General features: G+C 40.9%; 1 non-coding gene across 1 annotated transcript; it reads right to left on the bottom strand.

Moving 5' to 3' along the window:
• Window positions 1-2,923: 2,923 nt before the first annotated feature.
• On the bottom strand, window positions 2,924-3,030 carry LOC112745362 (small nucleolar RNA R71). Its single transcript, XR_003173294.1, has one exon. It is a non-coding gene; the product is annotated as a small nucleolar RNA R71 (small nucleolar RNA).
• Window positions 3,031-3,381: the final 351 nt, after the last annotated feature.

Here is a 3,381-nt window from a genome sequence, read left to right as displayed (position 1 = left end):
GAAAGGAAATGGAGCCAACGTTAGTGACACTTAACATTATCACTAACGTTGGACCAAGCTCATAAGTGGCCACGTTAGTTGCCACGTTAACTTAGTTAACGTGGCCTCTAACGTTAAGAAGTAAAGGGGAAGCCAACGTTAGTGACATTCAACATTATCACTAACGTTGGCAAAGTCACAATAAGCCACGTTAACTCCCACGAGTTAACGTGAAGAAACAAGGTGGTCGACAATGTTAGTGACACCAAACATTGTCACTAACGTTGGAAGGAACCCACACTAGCCCCAAGAAGCCACGTTAACTCCCACGTTAACCTAGTTAACGTGGAAGCTAACGTGAAGAAAGGAGATGATCACCAATGTTAGTGACACCCAACATTGTCACTAACGTTGGAGTGAGCCCACACAAGCCAATATGAGCCACGTTAACTCCCACGTTAACTCAGTTAACGTGGAAGCTAACGTGGATAAGGGAATGATGAGCCAACGTTAGTGACACTCAACTTTGTCACTAACGTTGGAGATGGCTAGCATGGCCACGTTAGAAGCCACGTTAACCTAGTTAACGTGGACTCTAACGTGAGAATTAGGAGCACATTGGAACGTTAGTGACAATGGTAAGTGTCACTAACGTTCTTGAAGGTTGGCAAGCCTACGTTAAAAGAGCCACGTTAACTAAGTTAACGTGGACTCTAACGTAGGGAAGGGGGAGGCTTCTCAACGTTATTGGGAAAGTTGAGTCCCAATAACGTGTGCGAAGGACATAGTGGAAATGTTAGTGGCAACGTTTGTGCCACTAATGTTGAAGTTAACGTGGCTCTTAACTTTGGTGAGGAACGTTAGTGAAAAAGGTGATTGTCACTAACGTTCTCGAACCCATATTTTCACTGAACGTTAACACCACTAACGCCCTGAGCTAAAGTCTCTGCCCACTTCACACTTTCTCTCTGCAAGTAAAGCCAAGCCCAATGAAGAAGAGAACTGCTTCAAACTCAAGATCCAAAGGCCCAAATCCAAAACTTGAAGAGCCAACTAGAAGAACAGAAGAGTAGTATATATAGGAGTAGCTTTGAATTGAATGAGAGTTGGGAAATTATAGGGAGCCTCTGGGCATAGAACTACTCTCTGTATTTTACTTTCTCTGCACTTCTAGTTTCATCATGTATTCTCCATCTTTGTTTTCATTTTCCAGAGCTATGAACAACTAAACCCCTTTCATTGGGTTAGGGAGCTCTGTTGTAATTTGATGGATCAATACTAGTTTTCATTATTCTTCTTCTATTTTTTCTCTTGATTTTACTTGAAAGCTTTCGATCTTCATCCAATTGGGTAGTTATCTTGGAAAAGAAGCTATTTATACTTGGATCTCTTCTGAACCTTGAAAGAGGAATGAAGAGATCATGCTAGAAATGCTTTCTCATGCTGGACCAAATTGGGTTTGGATGGATATGTGACTATAATCCTCTCAACACTTGATTTGGGAAATGCATGTGGTATAATTAGTGACCATACTTCATCTCTTCTCATGAGCAATTGACCAAGGAATTGGCTATTGATCAAGATTTGAGAGATTGAATTACAAGAAATTGTAATTCGATCACTTAAGATTGCCAAGGAGATCAATGAGTGCATTGATTGAGGAAGAGATGAAAATGAAATTGATCTGGAGAATGCAACATTTCCTGAGCCCAATGAACTCCCCATTCATGATCTTACCCATTCTCTTTAATTTCAGTCATTTACTTTTATGAGCAATTTCCCCATTCCCATTTAAGATTCTGCAATTTACTTTCCATCATTTACATTCAGCTTTTTATTTCTAGCATTTACTTTTCTGTTATTTACTTTCCCGCCATTTAATTTTCTGCAATTCTCAACTCAAATTCTGATTCGCTCAACTAGAACATTTCTCTAATTAAAGTTGCTTAATCAATCAATCCCTGTGGGATTCGACCTCACTCTATTGTGAGTTTTTACTTGACGACAAATTCGGTACACTTGCCGAAGGAAATTTGTTATAAGACAAGTTTTTCGTGCATCAAGTTTATGGCGCCGTTGCCGGGGATTGATTGTGCATCAACAATGATTAAATTGGAGGATAACTAGATTGAGCATTTTATTTTTTGTTTGATTTAATTTTCTGTTTGAGTCATTTACTTTCTGTTTTAGTTAATTTTTTCCCTTCCCCCTACTTTTTCTTTGTTATTTACCATTCATTTCACTAACCCACTAACTGTTTGATATATTGCATCACTCACACTAACAGTAATTCTGATGGATATACTTTCTGCACCTATTCTCTTTGCTTGTACTTGTTGGTTGTATGACAGGGAGAAGAAGCGGGGCTTCAACTTCCTTTGATTCTGAACCTGAGAGAACCTTCCTTAGACTAAGGAGGGAGGTAAGAGAAAAACGTGTAGTTGGTGCTGAAGAAGAGGAGGAACACTTTGAGGAATACTTTGAACCAAACATGGAAGAAAACATGGAAAACCATCATGAAGAAGAGACTCACAACCATGGCGGAAGAGGACGAGCAAATCATGCTGGGGAGGATAGAAGAGTTCTAGGCTCTTACATCAATCCAAACCCTGGAAACTGTGGAAGTAGCATTCAAAAGCCAACCATCCATGCCAACAATTTTGAACTAAAACCATAGCTCATCACCCTTGTTCAGAACAACTGTTCGTTCGGAGGAAGTGTCCAAGAAGACCCCAATCAACATCTAACCACCTTCCTGAGAATATGTGACACAGTGAAGTCTAATGGTGTTCATTCTGACGCCTATAGACTGCTCTTATTTCCATTCTCACTCAAGGATAAGGCAGCCAAGTGGCTGGAGTCTTTCCCAAAGGAGAGCTTGACAACTTGGGAAGATGTGGTGAATAAATTCTTAGCAAGATTTTACCCCCCTCAACGAATCAATAGGCTGAGAGCTGAGGTTCAAACTTTCAGGCAACAAGATGGTGAGACTCTGTATGAAGCATGGGAGAGGTTTAAAGACCTAACAAGGAGGTGCCCACCAGATATGTTCAATGAATGGGTGCAGCTGCACATTTTCTATGAAGGGTTCTCTTATGAGTCAAAGAAGGTCGTAGACCATTCATCTGGAGGATCTTTGAACAAGAAGAAGACCATTGAGGAGGCCATAGATGTCATTGAAACTGTAGCAGAGAATGACTACTTCTATGCTTCCGAAAGAGGGAACACAAGAGGAGTAATGGAGCTAAACAATGTAGATGCTCTGCTGGCCCAAAACAAGCTCATTACCCAGCAGCTGGCTGACCTCACCAAGAAGATGGAGAGGAACCAAGTAGCAGCAATCGCCACTTCATCAACAACCCAAGAAGGAGTGAATGAAGAAGCAGAGGGAAGTCAAGAGCA

The sequence above is a fragment of the Arachis hypogaea genome, chromosome 14 (assembly GCF_003086295.3).
Source record: "Arachis hypogaea cultivar Tifrunner chromosome 14, arahy.Tifrunner.gnm2.J5K5, whole genome shotgun sequence".
Classification (NCBI taxonomy): domain Eukaryota; kingdom Viridiplantae; phylum Streptophyta; class Magnoliopsida; order Fabales; family Fabaceae; genus Arachis; species Arachis hypogaea.
The sequence above is the reverse complement of the archived record's forward strand: the minus strand, read 5'-3'. Positions and strand labels throughout refer to the sequence as shown.